Source organism: Pseudophryne corroboree, chromosome 6 (assembly GCF_028390025.1).
Source record: "Pseudophryne corroboree isolate aPseCor3 chromosome 6, aPseCor3.hap2, whole genome shotgun sequence".
NCBI lineage: Eukaryota > Metazoa > Chordata > Amphibia > Anura > Myobatrachidae > Pseudophryne > Pseudophryne corroboree.
The window spans coordinates 9,169,052-9,196,512 of NC_086449.1; the positions used below are offsets into that span (position 1 = coordinate 9,169,052).

General features: G+C 48.6%; 1 protein-coding gene across 1 annotated transcript in view; it reads left to right on the forward strand.

Annotated features, from left to right (window-relative positions):
- LOC134934753 (uncharacterized) overlaps nt 1-27,461 on the forward strand; it is a 212,998-nt gene that overhangs the window by 71,777 nt on the left and 113,760 nt on the right. The window lies entirely within an intron of this gene.

The following is a 27,461-nucleotide window of genomic DNA, read 5'->3' on the forward strand; positions in this document are numbered from 1 at the left end:
CCTTATGTTGTATAAACAGGACATGCACACTTTAACAAACCAATCATTTCAGCGACAGGGTCTTCCACACGACTGGCTGAAATGACTGGTTTGTTTGGGCCCCCACCAAAAAAGAAGCAATCAATCTCTCCTTGCACAAACTGGCTCTACAGAGGCAAGATGTCCATCTCATCATCATCCTCCGATTCCTCATCCCTTTCACCATATACATCCTCCTCACTGAGTATTAATTCGTCCCCACTGGAATCCACCATCACAGGTTCCTGTGCACGTTCTGGAGGCAATTGCTGGTAAAGGTCTTCCCGGAAGACTTTATAATTCATTTTGATGAACATCATCTTCTCCACATTTTGTGGAAGTAACCTCCTACGCCGATCGCTGACAAGGTTACCGGCTGAACTAAATACTCTTTCGGAGTACACAATGGAGGGGGGGGGCAACTTAGGTAAAATAAAGCCAGTTTGTCCAAATTGCCTCTTTTTTCTGCCAGTATACGTACGGACTGTCTGACATGCCTACTTGGATGCTGTCACTCATATAATCCTCCACCATTCTTTCAATGGTGACAGAATCATATACAGTGACAGTAGACATGTCAGTAATCATTGGCAGGTCCTTCAGTCTGGACCAGATGTCAGCTTTCGCTCCTAACTTCCCTGCATCACCGCCAGCGGGTGGGCTAGGAAATGTTATAATTTTCCTTGCAGCCCCAGTGGTGGGAGAAATTAAAGGAGGAGCTGTTGACAGGTCACATTCCGCTTCAGTTGACACTTTATTAACCAGCAGGTCTTTGCACCTCTGCACACTTGTGTCTGCTGGAAAGAGAGATACAACATAGGCTTTAAACCTAGGATCGAGCACTGTGGCCAAAATGTAGTGCTCTGATTTCAACAGATTGACCACCCTTGAATCCTGGCAAAGCGAATGAAGGGCTCCATCCACAAGTCCCAAATACTTTGCGGAATCGCTCCGTCTTAGCTCCTCCTTCAATTTATCCAGCTGCTTCTGCAAAAGCCTGACTTCACGTGTGGCAAGTTCGAAGGGTTGGAGAACCTTGCACAAGACGGAAATCATTCTCTACTGTGCTTGAGTCAGGTGCATTACCCCTCCTTTGCCTATATTGTAGGTGGATGTATAGGCTTGAATGGCCTTTTGCTGCTCCTCCATCCTCTGAAGCATATAGAGTGTTGAATTCCACCTCGTTACTACCTATTGCTTCAGTTGATGGCGGGGCAGGTTCAGGAGTGTTTGCTGGCGCTCCAGTCTTCGGCACGCAGTGGCAGAATGCCAAAAGTGGCCCGCAATTTTTTGGGTCACTGACAGCATCTCCTGCACACCCCTGTCATTTAAAAAAAAATTCTGCACCACCAAATTAATTGTATGTGCAAAACATGGGACGTGCTGGAATTTGCCCAGTTGTAATGCACGCACAATATTGGTGGCGTTGTCCGATATCACAAATCCCCAGGAGAGTCCAATTGGGGTAAGCCATTCTGCGATGATGTTCCTCAGTTTCCATAAGAGGTTGTCAGCTGTGTGCCTCTTATGGAAAGCGGTGATACAAAGCGTAGCCTGCCTAGGAACGAGTTGGCGTTTGCAAGATGCTGCTACTGGTGCCACTGCAGGAGGCCATACATCTACCCAGTGGGCTGTTACAGTCATATAGCCCTTAGTCTGCCCTGTTCCACTTGTCCACATGTCCGTGGTTAAGTGGACACTGGATACAACTGCATTTTTTAGGACCATGGTGACTCTTTTTTGACGTCTGTGAACATTCTCGGTATCGCCTGCCTAGTGAAGTGGAACCTAGATGGGAATTGATACCGGGGACACAGTATCTGAAACAAATCTTTAAGTGACTCCGAACTAGTGGTGGAACCGGACACAGTCAATTGCTTACTGGAAGTAGTACAAGTGGTCTTCCGACTTCCCCTCTGGGATGACGATCGACTCCCAGCAGCAGCAGCAGCAACAGCAGCAACAGCAGGCGTACCACTCAAGGATCCTACAGAGGAACCCCGGTTAGGAGAGGACTCCTCAGTCTTGCCAGTGACATGGCCTGTAGGCCTACGGACGTTCCTGACGGAGGAGGAAGTTGACGCTGAGGGAGTTGGTGGTGTGGCTTGCAGGAGCTTGGGTACAGGAGAAAGAAGGGATTTACTGTAGGTGTCAGTGGACTGCTTACGCTCTTACCCAAAGTTTCTGAACTTGACAGTGACTTCTGATGAATTGGCAGCAGGTGATGTATAAGGGAGGATGTTTCTAGGTGGTTAACATCCTTACCCCTACTTATTACAGATTGACAGAGGCAACAGATGGCTTGACACCTGTTGTCCGGATTTGTGGAGAAATAATTCCACACCGAAGAGGTGGATTTTTTTGTAGTTTGCCCAGGCATCAGAATGGGCTTCTTCGTCCCAAGGACAACAGGTGTCTCCCCCAGTGCCTGACTTAAACAAACCACATCACCATCAGAATCCTCATCGTCAACTTCATCCTCAGTGCCAGCAACACCCATATCCTCCTCATCCTGGTGTACTTCAACAGTGACATCTTCAATTTGGATATCAGGAACTGGACTGTGGGTGCTCCTTCCAGCACTTGCGGGGGGCGTGCAAATGGTGGAAGGAGCCACCTCTTCCCGTCCAGTGTTGAGAAGGTCAGGCATCGCAACCGCCGACACACTTGGACTCTCCTTGGGGATTTGTGGTACCATCTCAGAACGCACAGTTCTTTTGTGTGCTCTATCCAGCTTAACTATTTTTTTACATTTTTCTAGTGGGAGGATGAGGGCTTCCATCGTCATGTGAAGCTGAACCACTAGCCATGAACATAGGCCAGGGCCTCAGCCGTTCCTTGCCACTCCGTGTCGTAAATGGCATATTTGCAAGTTTACGTTTCTCCTCAGATGATTTCAATTTCTTTTTTTGGTTATTTTTACTGAACTTTGGCTTTTGGGATTTTACACGCCCTCTACTATCACATTGGGCATCGGCCTTGGCAGACAACATTGATGGCATTTCATCGTCTATATCATGGCTAATGGCTGCAGCTTCAGAACTACGAGGAAGTGGTTCTTCTTGATCTTTCCCTATTTTCAAAATTTTGGTTATCCATTATTTTTTGGGAGTTATAAGAGACAATATGCGTCACAAGAATGACTGGAATTACTGAAGACACAGGACACTACCAATGGTCTGAAGCAGCCTAACAGGGTTGATATAATTGTTATACTGCAGCAGTGGATATATAGCAGCAGCGTATATCGCAGCTGGAATTACTGATAACACAGGACACTACCACTGGTCTGATGCAGCCCAACAGGTTGTTAATAATAATATAATTGTAATTTGTTATACTGCAACAGTGGATATATATAGCAGAAGCGTATATCGTCACTGAAATTACTGATGACACAGGACACTATCAATGGTCTGAAGCAGCCTAACAGGTTGTTATAATTGTTATACTGCAGCAGTGGATATATATATAGCAGAAGTGTAATGTATATCATCACTTGAATTACTGATGACATAGGACATGTGATATATGGCAGCAGAGAACACCAACACTGTAACTGGCTGGACTGATACAGCACAATACACTGACTACACTGGACTGGACTGCACAACACAGCACCACTTTACAGCTACACTGGATATATGGCAGCAGAGAACACCAACACTGTGAATGGCTGAACTGATGCAGCACAATACACTTACTACACTGGACTGGACTGCACAACACAGCATCACTTTACAGCTACACTGGATATATGGCAGCAGAGAACACCAACACTGTGAATGGCTGGACTGATGCAGCACAATACACTTACTACACTGGACTGGACAGCACAACACAGCACCACTTTACAGCTACACTGGATATATGGACTGGACTGAGCTGCACAACACTTGTACCCCACTTTCCCACCCCAATAAACAGAGACTAAGCACACTGAATAGTACACGTCCTCTCACTCTCCGAGACTGGAGTGAAAATGGGTGAGACGCGGCTCCTTATATGAAATCCCCAAGAATCAAACAGCAGGATGATGGCGTTTTGCAGAGTTCGGGTTTCTGAGTCAAGAGGGAAGATCTGAGCCTGGCTCGGATCCGGACTCGGAAGGCAAAGTTCGAGGGGGTTCGGTTCTCTGATAACCGAACCCGTTTATCTCTAGTATTAATATAGTCAGTCCTCTAGTGTGGCTTATTTTATTGTTCTGATGTGTACCCAGGCTCCTATATGTCGTCTCAAAATTTCGGCTGGGTTCACATTGTCCAGCGTGTTCCAAGCTTTTGTCTCTAAAGCAGGTAAATCTAGTGATCAGCTGTTGCAGGATTTTAAGTGTTGTAAATTTCCTGGCAGATGATACAAGTTAAAGTCTGACCGTGCAAGATTCACCTTGTCTTTAGATGTTCTTGCTTTGCCTTAGCGGAGTCTAGCTCTTCTACAGACCAATACAAGAAAGACAATGGAGAAGTTACATTTCACAAATGCATTTATCTTCCCTATTACATTTTAGGGAATGTTTCAGAGTTTCAGGAGTAAGATTTTGAATTGTTCTTCTTATATTAAACTTCTTTTCTGCAAAAGTCTACCATAAACAATTAGAGTATCATCCCCTAAGAGTGAGTGGGGGTTGGAAGCAGGCATCTGTTGTCTCTGGGAGTATACGGAGATGGCCAGTGTTGGACTGGAGCATGAAGGTCCCATCGGGGGTATGCAGTGGTAGGTGTCCATGATTAGAGGTGTGGCAGCCTCCAGAGGGGGTGTGACCAGCCACCACAGAGGTTTGGCTAACCATTATAGAGTACCTGGTCTGGACTCCTTGATAATTTATATAGTAATTAATGCTAGTGCATGCATGATAATGTGCCAGATTAATGACAGGAATGTACTGTAGAGAATACACCATAATCCTGTGCAGTATAAGGTAACATGTGTATAATATATCATTCAAGTGCACAGTCTAGAACCTGAACCCTAGAGGAGGAGGGCCCCCGAGGTTTCCCCTGTACCACTGTGGGCCAGTCCCAGCCTGTATGGGGAGTGGTCCAGGCAACAGGCGTGCCCGGACCATCGTGAGGTGGGCCGCAGCGGCTGCATGACATCACACGCAGCCACTGCTGCTCTCACAGCAATGAGTAACTCCTCCCAGTGCGCAGAAGCTGCGCTGGCCGGGAGCTACTCCTACAGTACAAAAGCATCGCCGCTGTGCGATACTTTTGTTCTTGTGCGACGGTGCCGGGACTGACATGCAGGGCGGGATAGCGCTGTGCTGGGCACCCCCCCGCATGTCAGTGTGCCTGATCGTAGCTGTGCTGTCCGGTTCAGCCGCCCCCCACAGGTCTCCATGGAAAAGGGGTCGTGCGGCGAGTCCACGCCCCAGGACTCGCGGTGTGCTCCCGCCCCCAGCAAGCATCGCCATGGTAATGGGGGCATGCCATGAGTCCATGCCCCCATGACTTGCCGCACGCCCTTGTACATCGTGGTGGCGCGTTCCCGTGGTAAGCGCGTGCTCACGAGTGCCCGGGCCGATTTAGCGCCCCAAGTCCTTCGCTGTTCACTATTCATATATAAGATCATAAGGTCGGGAAAATGCCTTGTGTAGTGATATAACCAAAGTCATCCAGACAAAACGTTCAACCAGACAATACATCGTAATAGAAATTTTGTGAACTTTCCAGGACAATTGTGTGACATTTAGCTGTATTTGGTGATTTGGTATACCATTTGTACTCATAAGAGTCTTTAGAATTGGTGTCTTAATGAAGATTACTGTGCCCCAGCATTTTCTTCTAAGCCTGTCAATCGTAAACAATCTCCAAACCCTTCACCCCAGTCCCATTCCCCTAGTTCTCTCCAGCCTCATATCCCATGTGACTCTCTAGTGTCGTGTCACTCCAGTCCCATTCCCCTAGTTCTCTCCAGCCTCATATCCCATGTGACTCTCTAGTGTCGTGTCACTCCAGTCCCATGCCCCTAGTTCTCTCCAGCCTCATATTCCATGTGACTCTCTAGTGTCGTGTCACCCCAGTCCCATTCCCCTAGTTCTCTCCAGCCTCATATCCCATTTGACTCTCTAGTGTCGTGTCACCCCAGTCCCATTCCCCTAGTTCTCTCCAGCCTCATATCCCATGTGACTCTCTAGTGTCGTGTCACCCCAGTCCCATGCCCCTAGTTCTCTCCAGCCTCATATCCCATGTGACTCTCTAGTGTCGTGTCTCTCCAGTCCCATGCCCCTAGTTCTCTCCAGCCTCATATCCCATGTAACTCTCTAGTATCGTGTCACCCCAGTCCCATGCCTCTAGTTCTATCCAGCCTCATATCCCATGTGACTCTCTAGTGTCGTGTCACCCCAGTCCCATTCCCCTAGTTCTCTCCAGCCTCATATCCCATGTGACTCTCTAGTGTCGTGTCACCCCAGTCCCATGCCTCTAGTTCTCTCCAGCCTCATATCCCATGTGACTCTCTAGTGTCGTGTCACCCCAGTCCCATTCCCCTAGTTCTCTCCAGCCTCATATTCCATGTGACTCTCTAGTGTCGTGTCACCCCAGTCCCATTCCCCTAGTTCTCTCCAGCCTCATATCCCATGTGACTCTCTAGTGTCGTGTCACCCCAGTCCCATTCCCCTAGTTCTCTCCAGCCTCATATCCCATGTGACTCTCTAGTGTCGTGTCACCCCAGTCCCATGCCTCTAGTTCTCTCCAGCCTCATATCCCATGTGACTCTCTAGTGTCGTGTCACCCCAGTCCCATGCCTCTAGTTCTCTCCAGCCTCATATCCCATGTGACTCTCTAGTGTCGTGTCACTCCAGTCCCATGCCTCTAGTTCTCTCCAGCCTCATATCCCATGTGACTCTCTAGTGTCGTGTCACCCCAGTCCCATGCCCCTAGTTCTCTCCAGCCTCATATCCCATGTGACTCTCTAGTGTCGTGTCACCCCAGTCCCGTGCCCCTAGTTCTCTCCAGCCTCATATCCCATGTGACTCTCTAGTGTCGTGTCACCCCAGTCCCGTGCCTCTAGTTCTCTCCAGCCTCATATCCCATGTGACTCTCTAGTGTCGTGTCACCCCAGTCCCGTGCCCCTAGTTCTCTCCAGCCTCATATCCCATGTGACTCTCTAGTGTCGTGTCACTCCAGTCCCGTGCCCCTAGTTCTCTCCAGCCTCATATCCCATGTGACTCTCTAGTGTCGTGTCACTCCAGTCCCGTGCCCCTAGTTCTCTCCAGCCTCCTATCCCATGTGACTCTCTAGTGTCGTGTCACCCCAGTCCCATGCCCCTAGTTCTCTCCAGCCTCATATCCCATGTGACTCTCTAGTGTCGTGTCACCCCAGTCCCATGCCCCTAGTTCTCTCCAGCCTCATATCCCATGTGACTCTCTAGTGTCGTGTCACCCCAGTCCCATGCCCCTAGTTCTCTCCAGCCTCATATCCCATGTGACTCTCTAGTGTCGTGTCACCCCAGTCCCATGCCCCTAGTTCTCTCCAGCCTCATATCCCATGTGACTCTCTAGTGTCGTGTCACCCCAGTCCCATTCCCCTAGTTCTCTCCAGCCTCATATCCCATGTGACTCTCTAGTGTCGTGTCACCCCAGTCCCATTCCAATAGTTCTCTCCAGCCTCATATCCCATTTGACTCTCTAGTGTCGTGTCACCCCAGTCCCATTCCCCTAGTTCTCTCCAGCCTCATATCCCATGTGACTCTCTAGTGTCGTGTCACCCCAGTCCCATGCCCCTAGTTCTCTCCAGCCTCATATCCCATGTGACTCTCTAGTGTCGTGTCTCTCCAGTCCCATGCCCCTAGTTCTCTCCAGCCTCATATCCCATGTAACTCTCTAGTATCGTGTCACCCCAGTCCCATGCCTCTAGTTCTATCCAGCCTCATATCCCATGTGACTCTCTAGTGTCGTGTCACCCCAGTCCCATTCCCCTAGTTCTCTCCAGCCTCATATCCCATGTGACTCTCTAGTGTCGTGTCACCCCAGTCCCATGCCTCTAGTTCTCTCCAGCCTCATATCCCATGTGACTCTCTAGTGTTGTGTCACCCCAGTCCCATTCCCCTAGTTCTCTCCAGCCTCATATTCCATGTGACTCTCTAGTGTCGTGTCACCCCAGTCCCATTCCCCTAGTTCTCTCCAGCCTCATATCCCATGTGACTCTCTAGTGTCGTGTCACCCCAGTCCCATTCCCCTAGTTCTCTCCAGCCTCATATCCCATGTGACTCTCTAGTGTCGTGTCACCCCAGTCCCATGCCTCTAGTTCTCTCCAGCCTCATATCCCATGTGACTCTCTAGTGTCGTGTCACCCCAGTCCCATGCCTCTAGTTCTCTCCAGCCTCATATCCCATGTGACTCTCTAGTGTCGTGTCACTCCAGTCCCATGCCTCTAGTTCTCTCCAGCCTCATATCCCATGTGACTCTCTAGTGTCGTGTCACCCCAGTCCCATGCCCCTAGTTCTCTCCAGCCTCATATCCCATGTGACTCTCTAGTGTCGTGTCACTCCAGTCCCGTGCCTCTAGTTCTCTCCAGCCTCATATCCCATGTGACTCTCTAGTGTCGTGTCACCCCAGTCCCATGCCCCTAGTTCTCTCCAGCCTCATATCCCATGTGACTCTCTAGTGTCGTGTCACTCCAGTCCCGTGCCTCTAGTTCTCTCCAGCCTCATATCCCATGTGACTCTCTAGTGTCGTGTCACCCCAGTCCCGTGCCCCTAGTTCTCTCCAGCCTCATATCCCATGTGACTCTCTAGTGTCGTGTCACCCCAGTCCCGTGCCTCTAGTTCTCTCCAGCCTCATATCCCATGTGACTCTCTAGTGTCGTGTCACCCCAGTCCCGTGCCCCTAGTTCTCTCCAGCCTCATATCCCATGTGACTCTCTAGTGTCGTGTCACTCCAGTCCCGTGCCCCTAGTTCTCTCCAGCCTCATATCCCATGTGACTCTCTAGTGTCGTGTCACTCCAGTCCCGTGCCCCTAGTTCTCTCCAGCCTCATATCCCATGTGACTCTCTAGTGTCGTGTCACTCCAGTCCCATGCCCCTAGTTCTCTCCAGCCTCATATCCCATGTGACTCTCTAGTGTCGTGTCACCCCAGTCCCATGCCCCTAGTTCTCTCCAGCCTCATATCCCATGTGACTCTCTAGTGTCGTGTCACCCCAGTCCCATGCCCCTAGTTCTCTCCAGCCTCATATCCCATGTGACTCTCTAGTGTCGTGTCACCCCAGTCCCATGCCCCTAGTTCTCTCCAGCCTCATATCCCATGTGACTCTCTAGTGTCGTGTCACTCCAGTCCCATGCCCCTAGTTCTCTCCAGCCTCATATCCCATGTGACTCTCTAGTGTCGTGTCACCCCAGTCCCATTCCCCTAGTTCTCTCCAGCCTCATATCCCATGTGACTCTCTAGTGTCGTGTCACCCCAGTCCCATTCCCCTAGTTCTCTCCAGCCTCATATCCCATGTGACTCTCTAGTGTCGTGTCACCCCAGTCCCATGCCCCTAGTTCTCTCCAGCCTCATATCCCATGTGACTCTCTAGTATCGTGTCACTCCAGTCCCATGCCCCTAGTTCTCTCCAGCCTCATATCCCATGTGACTCTCTAGTGTCGTGTCACTCCAGTCCCGTGCCCCTAGTTCTCTCCAGCCTCATATCCCATGTGACTCTCTAGTGTCGTGTCACTCCAGTCCCATGCCCCTAGTTCTCTCCAGCCTCATATCCCATGTGACTCTCTAGTGTCGTGTCACTCCAGTCCCATGCCCCTAGTTCTCTCCAGCCTCATATCCCATGTGACTCTCTAGTATCGTGTCACTCCAGTCCCATGCCCCTAGTTCTCTCCAGCCTCATATCCCATGTGACTCTCTAGTGTCGTGTCACCCCAGTACCATTCCCCTAGTTCTCTCCAGCCTCATATCCCATGTGACTCTCTAGTGTCGTGTCTCTCCAGTCCCATTCCCCTAGTTCCCCCCAGCCTCATATCCCATGTGACTCTCTAGTGTCGTGTCACTCCAGTCCCATGCCCCTAGTTCTCTCCAGCCTCATATCCCATGTGACTCTCTAGTATCGTGTCACTCCAGTCCCATGCCCCTAGTTCTCTCCAGCCTCATATCCCATGTGACTCTCTAGTGTCGTGTCACCCCAGTCCCATTCCCCTAGTTCTCTCCAGCCTCATATCCCATGTGACTCTCTAGTGTCGTGTCACCCCAGTCCCATGCCTCTAGTTCTCTCCAGCCTCATATCCCATGTGACTCTCTAGTGTCGTGTCACCCCAGTCCCATGCCCCTAGTTCTCTCCAGCCTCATGTCCCATGTGACTCTCCAGTGTCGTGTCACCCCAGTCCCATTCCCCTAGTTCTCTCCAGCCTCATATCCCATGTGACTCTCTAGTGTCGTGTCACCCCAGTCCCATGCCCGTAGTTCTCTCCAGCCTCATATCCCATGTGACTCTCTAGTGTCATGTCACCCCAGTCCCATGCCCCTAGTTCTCTCCAGCCTCATATCCCATGTGACTCTCTAGTGTCGTGTCACCCCAGTCCCATTCCCCTAGTTCTCTCCAGCCTCATATCCCATGTGACTCTCTAGTGTCGTGTCACTCCAGTCCCATTCCCCTAGTTCTCTCCAGCCTCATATCCCATGTGACTCTCTAGTGTCGTGTCACTCCAGTCCCGTGCCCCTAGTTCTCTCCAGCCTCATATCCCATGTGACTCTCTAGTATCGTGTCACCCCAGTCCCATGCCCCTAGTTCTCTCCAGCCTCATATCCCATGTGACTCTCTAGTGTCGTGTCACTCCAGTCCCATGCCCCTAGTTCTCTCCAGCCTCATATCCCATGTGACTCTCTAGTATCGTGTCACCCCAGTCCCATGCCCCTAGTTCTCTCCAGCCTCATATCCCATGTGACTCTCTAGTGTCGTGTCACTCCAGTCCCATGCCCCTAGTTCTCTCCAGCCTCATATCCCATGTGACTCTCTAGTGTCGTGTCACTCCAGTCCCATGCCCCTAGTTCTCTCCAGCCTCATATCCCATGTGACTCTCTAGTATCGTGTCACTCCAGTCCCATGCCCCTAGTTCTCTCCAGCCTCATATCCCATGTGACTCTCTAGTGTCGTGTCACTCCAGTCCCATGCCTCTAGTTCTCTCCAGCCTCATATCCCATGTGACTCTCTAGTGTCGTGTCACCCCAGTCCCATGCCTCTAGTTCTCTCCAGCCTCATATCCCATGTGACTCTCTAGTATCGTGTCACCCCAGTCCCATGCCCCTAGTTCTCTCCAGCCTCATATCCCATGTGACTCTCTAGTGTCGTGTCACCCCAGTCCCATGCCCCTAGTTCTCTCCAGCCTCATATCCCATGTGACTCTCTAGTGCCGTGTCACCCCAGTCACATTCCCCTAGTTCTCTCCAGCCTCATATCCCATGTGACTCTCTAGTGTCGTGTCACCCCAGTCCCATGCCTCTAGTTCTCTCCAGCCTCATATCCCATGTGACTCTCTAGTGCCGTGTCACCCCAGTCACATTCCCCTAGTTCTCTCCAGCCTCATATCCCATGTGACTCTCTAGTGTCGTGTCACTCCAGTCCCATGCCTCTAGTTCTCTCCAGCCTCATATCCCATGTGACTCTCTAGTGTCGTGTCACCCCAGTCCCATTCCCCTAGTTCTCTCCAGCCTCATATCCCATGTGACTCTCTAGTGTCGTGTCACTCCAGTCCCATTCCCCTAGTTCTCTCCAGCCTCATATCCCATGTGACTCTCTAGTATCGTGTCACTCCAGTCCCATGCCCCTAGTTCTCTCCAGCCTCATATCCCATGTGACTCTCGAGTGTCGTGTCACTCCAGTCCCATTCCCCTAGTTCTCCCCAGCCTCATATCCCATGTGACTCTCTAGTATCGTGTCACCCCAGTCCCATTCCCCTAGTTCTCTCCAGCCTCATATCCCATGTGACTCTCTAGTGTCGTGTCACCCCAGTCCCATTCCCCTAGTACCCCCCAGCCTCATATCCCATGTGACTCTCTAGTATCGTGTCACTCCAGTCCCATGCCCCTAGTTCTCTCCAGCCTCATATCCCATGTGACTCTCTAGTGTCGTGTCACCCTAGTCCCATTCCCCTAGTTCTCTCCAGCCTCATATCCCATGTGACTCTCTAGTGTCGTGTCACCCTAGTCCCATGCCTCTAGTTCTCTCCAGCCTCATATCCCAGGTGACTCTCTAGTGTTGTGTCACCCCAGTCCCATTCCCCTAGTTCTCTCCAGCCTCATATCCCATGTGACTCTCTAGTGTCGTGTCACCCCAGTCCCATTCCCCTAGTTCTCTCCAGCCTCATATCCCATGTGACTCTCTAGTGTCCTGTCACCCCAGTCCCATGCCCCTAGTTCTCTCTAGCCTCATATCCCATGTGACTCTCTAGTGTCATGTCACCCCAGTCCCATGCCCCTAGTTCTCTCCAGCCTCATATCCCATGTGACTCTCTAGTGTCGTGTCACTCCAGTCCCATTCCCCTAGTTCTCTCCAGCCTCATATCCCATGTGACTCTCTAGTGTCGTGTCACCCCAGTCCCATTCCCCTAGTTCTCTCCAGCCTCATATCCCATGTGACTCTCTAGTGTCGTGTCACCCCAGTCCCATGCCCCTAGTTCTCTCCATCCTCATATCCCATGTGACTCTCTAGTGTCGTGTCACCCCAGTCCCATGCCCCTAGTTCTCTCCAGCCTCATATCCCATGTGACTCTCTAGTGTCGTGTCACTCCAGTTCCATGCCCCTAGTTCTCTCCAGCCTCATATCCCATGTGACTCTCTAGTGTCGTGTCACCCCAGTCCCATGCCCCTAGTTCTCTCCAGCCTCATATCCCATGTGACTCTCTAGTGTCGTGTCACCCCAGTCCCATTCCCCTAGTTCTCTCCAGCCTCATATCCCATGTGACTCTCTAGTGTCGTGTCACCCCAGTCCCATTCCCCTAGTTCTCTCCAGCCTCATATCCCATGTGACTCTCTAGTGTCGTGTCCATCCAGTCCCATGCCTCTAGTTCTCTCCAGCCTCATATCCCATGTGACTCTCTAGTGTCGTGTCACCCCAGTCCCATGCCCCTAGTTCTCTCCAGCCTCATATCCCATGTGACTCTCCAGTGTCGTGTCACCCCAGTCCCATTCCCCTAGTTCTCTCCAGCCTCATATCCCATGTGACTCTCTAGTGTCGTGTCACCCCAGTCCCATGCCCCTAGTTCTCTCCAGCCTCATATCCCATGTGACTCTCTAGTGTCGTGTCACCCCAGTCCCATGCCCCTAGTTCTCTCCAGCCTCATATCCCATGTGACTCTCTAGTGTCGTGTCACCCCAGTCCCATTCCCCTAGTTCTCTCCAGCCTCATATCCCATGTGACTCTCTAGTGTCGTGTCACTCCAGTCCCATTCCCCTAGTTCTCTCCAGCCTCATATCCCATGTGACTCTCTAATGTCGTGTCACCCCAGTCCCATTCCCCTAGTTCTCTCCAGCCTCATATCCCATGTGACTCTCTAGTGTCGTGTCACCCCAGTCCCATGCCCCTAGTTCTCTCCAGCCTCATATCCCATGTGACTCTCTAGTGTTGTGTCACCCCAGTCCCATTCCCCTAGTTCTCTCCAGCCTCATATCCCATGTGACTCTCTAGTGTCGTGTCACCCCAGTCCCATGCCCCTAGTTCTCTCCAGCCTCATATCCCATGTGACTCTCTAGTGTCGTGTCACCCCAGTCCCATGCCTCTAGTTCTCTCCAGCCTCATATCCCATGTGACTCTCTAGTGTCGTGTCACCCCAGTCCCATGCCTCTAGTTCTCTCCAGCCTCATATCCCATGTGACTCTCTAGTGTCGTGTCACCCCAGTCCCATGCCTTTAGTTCTCTCCAGCCTCATATCCCATGTGACTCTCTAGTGTCGTGTCACCCCAGTCCCATTCCCCTAGTTCTCTCCAGCCTCATATCCCATGTGACTCTCTAGTGTCGTGTCACTCCAGTCCCATTCCCCTAGTTCTCTCCAGCCTCATATCCCATGTGACTCTCTAGTGTCGTGTCACCCCAGTCCCATTCCCCTAGTTCTCTCCAGCCTCATATCCCATGTGACTCTCTAGTGTCGTGTCACCCCAGTCCCATGCCCCTAGTTCTCTCCAGCCTCATATCCCATGTGGCTCTCTAGTGTCGTGTCACCCCAGTCCCATGCCCCTAGTTCTCTCCAGCCTCATATCCCATGTGACTCTCTAGTGTCGTGTCACCCCAGTCCCATGCCCCTAGTTCTCTCCAGCCTCATATCCCATGTGACTCTCTAGTGTCGTGTCACCCCAGTCCCATTCCCCTAGTTCTCTCCAGCCTCATATCCCATGTGACTCTCTAGTGTCGTGTCACTCCAGTCCCATTCCCCTAGTTCTCTCCAGCCTCATATCCCATGTGACTCTCCAGTGTCGTGTCACCCCAGTCCCATTCCCCTAGTTCTCTAAAGCCTCATATCCCATGTGACTCTCTAGTGTCGTGTCACCCCAGTCCCATGCCCCTAGTTCTCTCCAGCCTCATATCCCATGTGACTCTCTAGTGTCGTGTCACCCCAGTCCCATGCCCCTAGTTCTCTCCAGCCTCATATCCCATGTGACTCTCTAGTGTCGTGTCACCCCAGTCCCATTCCCCTAGTTCTCTCCAGCCTCATATCCCATGTGACTCTCTAGTGTCGTGTCACACCAGTCCCATTCCCCTAGTTCTCTCCAGCCTCATATCCCATGTGACTCTCTAGTGTCGTGTCACCCCAGTCCCATTCCCCTAGTTCTCTCCAGCCTCATATCCCATGTGACTCTCTAGTGTCGTGTCACCCCAGTCCCGTGCCTCTAGTTCTCTCCAGCCTCATATCCCATGTGACTCTCTAGTGTCGTGTCACCCCAGTACCGTGCCCCTAGTTCTCTCCAGCCTCATATCCCATGTGACACTCTAGTGTCGTGTCACTCCAGTCCCGTGCCCCTAGTTCTCTCCAGCCTCATATCCCATGTGACTCTCTAGTGTCGTGTCACTCCAGTCCCGTGCCCCTAGTTCTCTCCAGCCTCATATCCCATGTGACTCTCTAGTGTCGTGTCACCCCAGTCCCATGCCCCTAGTTCTCTCCAGCCTCATATCCCATGTGACTCTCTAGTGTCGTGTCACTCCAGTCCCATGCCCCTAGTTCTCTTCAGCCTCATATCCCATGTGACTCTCTAGTGTCGTGTCACCCCAGTCCCATGCCCCTAGTTCTCTCCAGCCTCATATCCCATGTGACTCTCTAGTGTCGTGTCACTCCAGTCCCATGCCCCTAGTTCTCTCCAGCCTCATATCCCATGTGACTCTCTAGTGTCGTGTCACTCCAGTCCCATGCCCCTAGTTCTCTCCAGCCTCATATCCCATGTGACTCTCTAGTATCGTGTCACTCCAGTCCCATGCCCCTAGTTCTCTCCAGCCTCATATCCCATGTGACTCTCTAGTGTCGTGTCACCCCAGTCCCATTCCCCTAGTACTCTCCAGCCTCATATCCCATGTGACTCTCTAGTGTCGTGTCACTCCAGTCCCATGCCCCTAGTTCTCTCCAGCCTCATATCCCATGTGACTCTCTAGTGTCGTGTCACTCCAGTCCCATGCCTCTAGTTCTCTCCAGCCTCATATCCCATGTGACTCTCTAGTGTCGTGTCACCCCAGTCCCATGCCTCTAGTTCTCTCCAGCCTCATATCCCATGTGACTCTCTAGTATCGTGTCACCCCAGTCCCATGCCCCTAGTTCTCTCCAGCCTCATATCCCATGTGACTCTCTAGTGTCGTGTCACCCCAGTCCCATGCCCCTAGTTCTCTCCAGCCTCATATCCCATGTGACTCTCTAGTGCCGTGTCACCCCAGTCACATTCCCCTAGTTCTCTCCAGCCTCATATCCCATGTGACTCTCTAGTGTCGTGTCACCCCAGTCCCATGCCTCTAGTTCTCTCCAGCCTCATATCCCATGTGACTCTCTAGTGCCGTGTCACCTGATAAAGCTAAACATTTATCTTATATAAAACACTTTAAGAGGTCTAAGAACACTGTACGCTATCTACGTAAAAAGTACCGTAAGGGTACGCAAGTTGCGTAGCGATCGCTCAGCCGTAGTCGAGACGCTCAAGCGTCACGTTCGCTTACGGCTTAGTGATCACAGGCAGGCACGCTATTGGCTGCCGACTAACGTAATGATTAGCTATAGCGTAGCGGACGCTCGGGACCACGGGGAGATCACCAGCGATGCAGACGCTCACAACGTTTAAACCTTTATGCCTATACCTTTAACAATGAAATACACAGTAAACCTTAGTGTAGAGACAAAGTGTATGTGCAACCTTGTGTAACCAGATTAACTACAAAGCTGTTTGAGCGTCACCGACGCTCGGAGAATACTTAACACTATAAAGAATACACAGATACCTGGGCTTAGGGTCCGAAACCTATTATATGTATTATGACTATTACTTGCAAAAAGAATCACAGTACAAAGCATACACTACAATATAACATAAACCAACTAACCAGATAACTATACAGGAAATGCAATACAATACTATTAAAGGAAAATACGAGAGAAAGAGAAGAGAGAGAGAGAGAGATGAGAGAGATGGCTCACAGTAAGACAATATGATTACGGAGAGAACTTACGCACAAGGGGAAACGATCGCATGTGCCTCGATATCCAGCTCCCGATTATCAGCAATGAGAACCGTTGATGAGAGTGCAGTTGGATATGGTCGGCCTGCTATTTATGCCCCACACACAATACAATTCAATGGTCCCTACAATCTCATTGTCCATTGGACACAGGAATTCGGCTTCGCATTATAACAAAAGGTCATAGGTTGATTCATACAGGTGGGCTGTGACTGTTTCCAACTGTTCAGGTGGGTGGGATACTGGTTTTCCCGCCGCATGACTAAGTAAGAACAAATAATAGTAAATGAACATAAACTTCTTATGTTCATAACTATTCGCACGAGCGATTGATCCGCTCCAAACCAACACCGGAATATTGCTATTTAAATACTCTTCCGATGGGTACCAAACACTACTGTATGACCCCTGTTAGACCCTTCGTACAATACAAAGAGGAATCTCTCTGTTCAGGAACATTCTATGTTAACCAAACTTTCAGAATCTATCAAAGGGACCATGATCTAGAAAATACATTATTATTGAAAATATGTAACGAAAGAGTCGCACGCTACGATTACATAAACTCTACCGTAAATACGCATACCGTGCGCCTGCGGGTGCACGCTATTGCGGGTATGCGCCTTCATGGGAGAGCGTACGCATGCGCAGCGCGGACCTGAATGAGGTGCAAATATGGCAGTGTGCATAGAGATATTTTTCTGACTTTGACAGTCCACCCTTTGGCAGTCAATAATAACTGCCACCTTCTAAAACATTTCAAAAGGAGAAAAATATATGTCAGGGGTTAATTCATTTCCATGGTTGGGTTAGGGAGGAGAGAGGAGTAGGTGGGAAGAGGGTATGACCTAGTGAGATAGTAGAAGCATGTGTGTATGAATCCATGTTTGGGGGGTCATGTATCATCGTGCCGTACGTGTTGTAAATCAAGCTTCGAGGTATTGCGAAGTATACATTTGAATTCCTTCTTATCCCGTATTAAGGGTCTGTGGATGGGCTGTCAAACTCTACCGAGCTCATTTTGGCTTTCAGTTGTAACAAAATGGGGAAGCACATTTTAGTTGATGATACATGAATGGGGGAGGTATGTGGTTGCTGATATCTGTGCTTATATTCCCTATCGACTATGTGTGTCATTACCTGAGGGTTGTAGAGATGAAGATAAAGAACACTTATGGAAAATGCAGTGGTATTCTATGTCAGGTTAATGTACATCTGTCGGTTGAAGTTTTGTTCGGTATCAGTTGAAAGTCGTCTTCTTTGCGCTGTTTTGCTCATTAGGCGTGAGCAATAAGCTTTGTCAATGCCATTAGATTTACAAAAAAATGTTGGGCTAGCGTAAGTTTAAGAATTCTAGGGAAACTGGGGATCCATGGCAAAGTTCATCAAATGTCCGTTTCTCAAGTGGTCAAAACTTCTTCTTTGGTCAATCCGTTGTCTGTATAGCGTCTCGTCAACTTCCTCGTCCAAGGGGGTCTTGTTATCTTGGAGAAAAACCAGAAAAACAGGTGAAAGAAACGGACCGTATAATCGCATTTTCATCACATCATTGTTTCTATCGTTGGGTCGTAAATCAAATCCAGGTTAATTACAGTTTCCTCACTCCTCAAACTCATCACTCTTGTACTTTGTTTGCACCTCATTAAAGCCTGCCCGCATCTAAATATCAGTCCAATCGATATAACGACACCCAAGATACATAGTAGAAACTTCCCAACATCCATTATGACTCCTTGAGCCCAGTCTCCTAAACCGGAGAACCAATTTCGCGGGTTCAACCATGACACCCAACCAGTCAGCTCATTACCTACAGCAGCAAGAGTGAGATTGTGTTTTCGGCGAAATTCCCACTTTAACTGGAGAATATCGTCCATCTTTTGGTCTATGACCTCTACCGGATCCTCGGTGCTATTCGTGATATACGTGCAACACTTCACGCCGTACTGTGTTGCCAATGTAACACAATATCCACCTGTCACTGCTGTGAGATAATTAAGAACCATTCTATGCTGTACCAGTTCTGTTTTATAAGCTTGAAGTTCCCTTCCAGTATATCTAAACGTGTCATCATACATTTCAGTGATATTATCTAACAAATTGGCGAGTGCGGAAATGTATCTATAATTCATCACTCCTCGAGCGGTGCGAGTGAAATCTAACGCCACCAGAACCTGAATCCCGGTGGATTCATGGATCAGATCAGAGGCCGGATGCTCTAACCTTTCTGACAGTTGTCTTTTAACAAGGTGCTCGTAATGAGTGTGAGTATAAGGAGCTTGGGCACCACGGTGTATGTCTTTCATTTTATCATGTGTTACAGTCATTACTTCAGGCAATACTTTTCCAATATAACACAATCCTTCGGAGTTTGGGGCAAGCCACTTGTACGCCTTTCTCCCGCATATGAAATATGCATCATCGGGGAGAACATATGGGACGGAGAAGGACATTACCATATTACACACCTTCCATGTGAAATCTCCTGACCCTAATTCTTCCATCTGCTTAATACACGTATCAGGTTGTACGATATGTGCACAGTATCCTGGCGATACTTCTCCAACTCTAGTAATCCTATTTCCTAAGGTGTACCTATACCGGAAAGATTTTCCTCTACTGGCTATGTGGCGTACAAGCTCTGTATCTGTAGGCATTCTATCTGCTCTATGTGAAAAGGTCATGGTGTGGTCACTCCATGACACTTCCCAATTTCCCGGCTTTCTGGGATTGGAGATGTTAAAACATAATAGGGACCTATCCACATGGTATTGGTGGAGCTTCAAACTAGGAGGGCTGGAGATATTAAACCTCCGGTCCACCGGTCTCCCACCATTTAACTCAAGTACCTCCCCTACCGTTAAAGGAAATGGTACTAGCCCTGATTTGCTATGACCCTGAGGTACTTGAGAGCATACCCAACAATCTGTTTTGTTTAACACATTACCCACTAAGGAGTGATAGTCACTCAATGGATGCTGGTCCATATGGATATTAAAACTGGATTGGCATTTCTTTATGCACCCATCCTCAATGACATTGTTACAAAGCCTACAGATACAGTTTTCTTCAGCTAACAATCCGTCACAATTTCTTCTATGATCAATGCTATCGGATCGTTTTCTGATACTCGCCTTTGCTTGTTGGTTAGGTTGATCTTGGAAAACTACGCCTCCATCTTTATCATCAGAACCCATTCCAGAACCTCTCTCGACCTCCATGGTACTCTCGCCGGAACAGACTGCTCTGGTCAACATCATGGTCAACAGGAAAATCCGGATCACAGTCTCTTGTGGCAAGTCCATCTTATAGGAGGAGACGAAGAAGAATGAAAAGGGGGAAAAAGAAATTTTGAAGGGAGAGGGGATGGGAAGTGGAGAAAAACAATAAAAGGGAGTGGGGAGTCGACAACTGCTTTCGGTCTTCAAGGCTCAGGTGCCGCCTCAGTCCTCCTGGAACAGACACTCCAGTGATACAACCTCTACCGTCTGTTCCTTATCACGGGACTTCTCTGGATCAGCAACCTTCTTGCAGTGGGATGAGTGGACCCAAGTCTCTCTCTCAGCAACCTTCAATGCTGTAGTGCTAGTCAATAAGACCTGGTATGGTCCTTCCCATCTGTCAATAAGGCAACCTGAGCGTAGACAATTTCGTATCATTACATAATCCCCAGGTTCAATGTCATGACAATTACTATCAGGTAGATCAGGAATCACCAACTTTAGATTATCATTTTGATTCCTTAACTGTTTACTCATGTTAATCAAGTACTTTACAGTTACTTCATTGTTACATTTCAAATCATCCTGAGGGTTAATCATGACATGCGGTTGTCGACCAAACAAGATTTCAAAGGGGGACAGATTAAGAGGGGACCTGGGAGTGGTTCTGATACTGTACAATACAATGGGTAAAGCTTCTGGCCATGTCAATCCTGTCTCTGCCATCACTTTACTCAGTTTATTTTTAATAGTGCTGTTCACTCTTTCGACCTTCGCACTCGCCTGTGGACGGTACGGAGTGTGCAGCTTGCTATCAATTCCCATCAACTTACACATTCCTTGAAAGACATCACCTGTAAAATGGGTACCCCTATCACTTTCGATTATTCTAGGGATACCATATCTACATACAAATTCCTGCACAATTTTCTTAGCTGTAAACATGGCGGTATTTGTAGTTGCAGGAAATGCTTCGACCCAATTCGAGAAAACGTCTATACAAACAAGTACATATTTCAAGTTCCGACAAGGGGGTAATTGAATGAAGTCAATCTGTATTACCTGGAAAGGGCCGCCGGCAGGTGGGATATGGGATGGTTCTGTAGGTATTGCCTTTCCAATATTCTTTCTCAGACAGGTAAGGCATGACATTGCTCTTTTACTCGCATGAGAGGAGAATCCTGGGGCGCACCAATATGCTCTTACCAATTTGCACATTCCCTCCTTGCCTAGATGAGTCAGCCCGTGAGCTGCTTCAGCCAGACATGGAAGATATGCCCTGGGGGCCACTGGTTTACCATGTCCATCCGTCCAGAGCCCTGAGGACTCCTGGCCATATCCCTTTACCTTCCAGACCGCTCTTTCCTGTGTGGAACACAAATTTTGCATTTCACACAACTTCTGTGTGTTGATGGTATTGAATACCATCAGTTGTGTGGTGTCTGTCTGTATGGGGGTAGCAGCTGCTAACTTAGCAGCTTCGTCTGCTCGGCTGTTACCAAGTGATATTGGGTCTTGGCTATATGTATGTGCTTTACATTTGATAACAGCCACTCTGTCGGGTTCCTGTATCGCTGTTAGAAGCCTTTTTATGTGAGCTGCATGCGCTACCGGTGTACCAGCTGCCGTCATGAAATTTCTGAGGCGCCATAGGGCTCCGAAATCATGGACTACCCCGAATGCGTACCTAGAATCGGTGTAGATATTGGCTGACTTACCCTTAGCCAATTCACATGCTCTGGTTAGGGCGACCAGTTCAGCAACCTGGGCTGAGTGAGGCGGGCCTAGCGGTTCCGCTTCTATGGTGTCTTGGTCATCTACGACTGCGTATCCAGTACACAAGTCTCCCGAGTCTGACTGTCTGTGACAACTACCGTCCGTGTAGAACGTGAGTTCTGCATCTTCCAGTGGATTGTCACTGATGTCAGGCCTTGCGGTAAAATTTTGGGTCAAATATTCCATACAATCATGTGTATCTTCCTTTGTATTAAATCCTCCTTCCCCATCACTCTCACCTTCCACCCTTTGTGCCTGACCAGGCACACCTGGGAGATATGTTGCAGGATTTAATGCACTGCATCTCCTTATGGTGATGTTTACGGGGGCCATTAGTGCCAATTCCCATCTTGTAAATCTCGCTGATGAGACGTGTCTGGTTTGGGCAGAATTCAATAAGGCTGACACTGCATGTGGTGTATGGATTGTGAGGTTGTGGCCTAGCACGACGTCTTCGCTTTTTGTCACTAGCAATGCTATCGCAGCAACGCTTCGCAAGCATGTGGGGAGGGATCGCGCTACCGTATCTAGCTGAGCGCTGTAGTATGCAACTGGCCTGCTGGCATCACCGTGTTTTTGGGTTAGTACGCCTGCCGCGCAACCAGCACTCTCTGTTCCGTATAGTTCAAAGGGTTTCCCATAGTCTGGCATACCTAGTGCTGGTGCCTGCGTTAGGCACTGTTTAAGTCTCTCAAATGCCATCTCAGATTCGTCTGTATGCGAAATCCGATCAGGTTTGTTTGAGGAGACCATTTCCTGCAAAGGTAACGCCAATATGGAAAACCCTGGGATCCAATTACGGCAATACCCACACATTCCTAAAAACGTTCTGATCTGTTGCTGGGTTTGTGGCAGAGTCATGTCTTTAATTGCTTGGATTCTAACAGCGGTCAGGTGTCTCAGTCCTTGTGTTAGACAGTGTCCCAAATATTTTACCTTAGTTTGGCATAATTGTAACTTGTCTTTGGAAACCTTGTGTCCTGTGTCTGAAAGATGAAACAGGAGCTGTTTCGTATCCTTCAGGGAGGCTTCCAGTGAATCTGAACACAGCAGTAAGTCGTCCACATACTGTATCAATACTGATCCACTCTCTGGTTGGAAAGACTGTAAACAATCATGCAAAGCCTGAGAAAATATACTTGGACTATCTATGAAACCTTGGGGTAATCGAGTCCACGTGTATTGGACTCCTCTGTATGTGAATGCAAACAAATATTGGCTGTCAGGATGCAGAGGTACCGAAAAGAAAGCGGAGCAGAGGTCAATAACAGTGAAAAATTTGGCAGTGGGAGGAATTTGCATTAGGATGACAGCTGGATTTGGCACTACGGGGAACTGACTCTCAACTATTTTGTTAATCCCCTTAGATCCTGCACTAGCCTGTAACCCCTCCCCCCACTCTTTTTAACAGGGAAGATGGGACTATTGGCAGTGCTGGACGTTCTTACTAGAATGCCCTGTTGCAGCAAGCGCTCTATTACTGGAAAAACTCCTAACTCCACCTCTGGCTTCAGAGGATACTGTGGGATTTTTGGAGCTCTCCTACCCTCTTTTACTTGTACAACTACTGGAGCTACGTTTGCCATTAATCCAGTGTCTTGTCCGTCTTTTGTCCAGAGTGACTCTGGTATCTGAGATGTCATCTCTTCTACTTGGGATGGATTCCTATTTGTCATAATGGTATGCGACATTAATTTTGATGGGGAGTCTAACATGTCTCGCACTTCCTGAGCGTGATTCTCAGGTATATCCAAGAATACACCTTCAGGAGTACAATAAATGACGCACCCCATTTTACACAGTAAGTCTCTTCCCAGGAGATTGGTTGGTGCCGATGCAGCCAGCAAAAAGGAATGCTTGGTATGCAAAGGCCCTATTGTAATCTCGGCTGGTTTGCTAACAGGGTAGTGCTGGACTACTCCTGTTTCTCCCATGGCTGGAACTGTCCTACCAGTGGTTCTTATGCCCACTGTCGAATTTATCACTGACTTGGCCGCCCCTGTGTCTACAAGAAAGTTTAAAGTTTTACCAGCTACATTAATTGCGATCTCGGGTTCACTTCCAAGATTGGCAATCAATTTTACTGGCTGCAGATTACAGGTATGACCACACCCCTATTGGGTATGGTGACCTCCCTGAATCCCGCTGGCAGCAACTACTTGTGAGGGAGATAGCTGGGAACTACCAGAGGCATGCCAATCTCTGTTCGGGGGATATCTTTTTGTTTCCCCTGTATGTGGCTCATAACTCCGTCTCTGTGGACCCTGATCCCAATGTCGTGTGTCGTGTCGTTGTCTAGGGGGTTGGTAAGATTTTTGCATATTTCTCGATCTACAGTCTCGTGCATAGTGTCCCTGTTTGTGACAATAATAACATGTTACCGCAGTTGACTTACCCACAGGGTTTGGTGGTACATACGCAGGCTGCTTTGTGGTCAGAGCCTGTATACTTACTGACATTAGCTTATCACTTTGCGACTCCCTGTGTCTGGTGATGTTTCGGTCGTGATCAATAGCAGCCTCTCTCAAAGTGGACACTGACAGACCTCGCCAACATGGTTGCGTGGTCTGTACCCTTGCCTTTAATGTTTCCTTTAAACCATCCATTAGTACAGATACTGCTACTTCTTGATGGTTTGGGTTTGTCCTAATGTCCTCTATACCAGTGTACTTTGCCATTTCTAATAGTGCCCGGTGAAAATATTCTGCAGCTGTTTCTGACTCTTTTTGTTTAATGGAGAATATTTTGCTCCACTTAACAACTGCTGGGAAATGCTCCTTTAACTGTAAATTTATCCTTCTTACGTTATCTTTGTTGTACACATCTGTAAGAGGTACATCCAGATCTAGTCTACAATCAGATAAGAATTGAGCTGAGTCGACATTGGAGGGTAAACAAGCTCTTAGCAATATCTGCCAATCTTTATTATTGGGCTCTAAAGTGTTTCCTAGGTCTGTGATGTATTTTTGGCTGGCAACTAAATCTTTTCTAGGGTCAGGGAATTCAGACACTATGGTCCTTAATTCCATTCGGGAAAATGGGCTGTACATGGCAATGTTCCTTATGGGCGTGGCTCCTGATACATCTGTTTTCCCATTGGGAACTGCTATTACCCTAACAGGAGTAATTCTAACAACCTCATTCTGTGTAGATTCTACAGCTTGTGGTGAAATTGTTTCAGTATAATGCATGGTGCCGTACTTACCAGTCGATACGACCTCACCTATCCCTCCGCTAGGGGCCTTCACTAATCTCGTGGGTGTTGCTGTGCCTACTGTGGTCTCTGCTATGGTGGCTGCTAGAGAGAGCGCTGAAATCGTTGTCGCTTCGTCCTCTTGATCACACTCCTGAGGAAAGTTCAAAACAGGGTACAACTTGCACGGGTTAATACTTGCATGGGTTAATGGGTTAACATTATCTTTAACATTTACATGGTTACTAAGTGATTGTGCGTTACACCTTAGTGCGTCTTTCTCCGCAATCAACTTCTCTCCTGATATATATGGTGGCGGCGGGGCCGTGGCAATCAGTTTTCTGTTAGAGCCCGATCCTGCCGCCTGAGCCAAACCTCTCTGTATCTCACCTTCCTGTTGCCACAACTGCAAACAATCATAATGCTGGATTCGTCTCTTTGTCGATTTTATGAGACATATCCTCCTCCTTAAATTTTGTAACACCTCTGGGCTGAAGCTACCTATTCTTGGGAACTTCTCCCCGTCATGTACCGTCATTCTCTCCCATTCATCACATAAAACCTCTGTGTGACTTCCATATTTCTCACACATTACATACCTGGCCGATCCTACTGGACGGTTTACAGGGTCAACCCGAACCGAGGTTGATCGCCCCCTTCCTGAACAACTGGCCCCCATAATCTGCAGGCGTTTGCTTGCTCTACCTCTGATCTCTATATCAGGGTCTTCAGCGAACCCTTACAGAAAACCAAATTATTCACGATAGGTAGGCGGTGAAGTTTACCGAGCACCTCACTCGCTCGCCCACGCCGACCAATACGACCTGATCACACCGATATGGTGCTGGCGTACTCGACACAGGGCACCTATAAACCTTGGTTTACTGGAACATGCGAGGGTTATCCGAAGAACACTTACTCTTTCCAGTAAAGGTGGGGTTGTCAGATAGTTCCTGAGTGACCAGCGAACTTCCCTTCTTGAAAAAAAAAAATTACACAAATCACGTCAGAATGTACAAATAGCGTTTGTGACCCCTTTACTCTAATGGTACTAGGTCAGATTACTAACTACTGTACACAATTACGTGCGGTACAGTCGTTCAGCACACAAGCAACTAAACTTATGTACGGAAAGACCAATGGAATCGAAAATTGCGGCTGCGAATTCCTTCAGCGAGCTTGTATGGCCTATATGGGTGTTGCACCAACCCTTTTTGGTGTTGTGCCTGTGGACTGTATAGCGGACTTCCTTGTTTACTGTACCTGGACCTGCTGGTCTACTATGACCTCCTGGTCTTGCTTCTATACGACCTCCTGGTCTGACCTCCTGGTCTTGTTCTATACTTGTCCGCTATACTCTAATGCTCAAATATTGTGTTTAACCAAGGATGCCTCCCTAGCCACCGTGCATGTCACTTACACGTATGTTCCTCACGAGTACTCGGTGATTTCTTTTGGTTCAACCTCCAAATTGTATAAATGTATGAAAACACTCACTCACCACATGTACACTTTTGTTTCTATTTCTATTTCTGCGCAGAAATTTTTCTTTAGCCCAGCTGTGTTACCAATTAGGAGCAGGATCTGTTAATTAAATTTCGGACACCAAAAATAGACTTGCGTTATTTATCGCCTGTTGCGCTACTTATCGCTTTGCGTTACTTATCGCGTTGCGTTAAAAATCAACTTTATCGTGACTTGAGCTACGTGGGCGTAACCGGACGCTCCGTTGCGTAATGTACGCTGCGTGCGTCTGCCTTTGGATTGCGTACACAAGTCTTTTTGTTAGGGACACGTGTACGCAAAGCAAAGATCCACCGTAACACAATTTATACTTTTATCAATGTAGATGATCCCTGATCATCTACCACATACCACACTGACTTCGCCCTATCTCCCAGGCAAAACTGTGTGTTTGTCTACTCTTTAACTATGTTACCTCTATTCTTAAACTATGAAATAACAGCAAATCTCTTTTAGCACTTTTATCAACTATAAAACTGGCAGACAGGAGAGTGATATACGAAAATGAAAAGGAAATGCAGATATATATATGTGTGCGTGCGTGTGTACGCAAGACAGAAAAATAAACAGTTTTAAAAGACACTAGCGTTTTGTTCTTACCTCCGGTTCCCGGATTCCTTCAGCACCCTTTACCTAAGCGAAGCAGACGCTTATCCCGTCAGCACTACGAGACAACCTCCCGCCCTTTGCTGAGGGATAATGTCTGCTGATCTACCTAGTGCAGATATGAGAAGTACAGGACGAGCCGCCAATTGATAAAGCTAAATATTTATCTTATATAAAACACTTTAAGAGGTCTAAGAACACTGTACGCTATCTACGTAAAAAGTACCGTAAGGGTACGCAAGTTGCGTAGCGATCGCTCAGCCGTAGTCGAGACGCTCAAGCGTCACGTTCGCTTACGGCTTAGTGATCACAGGCAGGCACGCTATTGGCTGCCGACTAACGTAATGATTAGCTATAGCGTAGCGGACGCTCGGGACCACGAGGAGATCACCAGCGATGCAGACGCTCACAACGTTTAAACCTTTATGCCTATACCTTTAACAATGAAATACACAGTAAACCTTAGTGTAGAGACAAAGTGTATGTGCAACCTTGTG